Source organism: Lottia gigantea (genome assembly GCF_000327385.1).
Source record: "Lottia gigantea unplaced genomic scaffold LOTGIsca_63, whole genome shotgun sequence".
NCBI lineage: Eukaryota > Metazoa > Mollusca > Gastropoda > Lottiidae > Lottia > Lottia gigantea.
In genome coordinates, this window is record NW_008710145.1 from 1,054,685 (window position 1) to 1,055,111 (window position 427).

A 427-nucleotide genomic window follows, 5' to 3' on the forward strand; every position below is an offset into this window, starting at 1 on the left:
TAAGATAAACAGTGGGAAGAAGTGGCTGATATTTATAGTTTACGTGAGGAGGCTGTGAAAGAGGCTCAGAAACTAAAAGATAGTGCTATGTAAGTACCTGGTATTGTTTTGGAAATGTAGCATGGAACACCATTTCGTTACTTTAAGGCTGGGGCACCATCCTTGTTACTTTGAGACTGGAACACCATTCTTGTTGCTTTGAGACTGGAACACCATTCTCGTTACTTTAAGGCTGGAGCCCCATCCTCGTTACTTTGAGACTGGAACACCATTCTCGTTACTTTGAGACTGGAACACCATTCTTAATACTTTGAGACTGGAACAATATTCTCGTTACTTTGAGACTGGAACACCATTCTTGTTACTTTGAGACTGGAACAATATTCTTTTTACTTAAAGACTGGAACACCATTCTTGTTACTTTGAG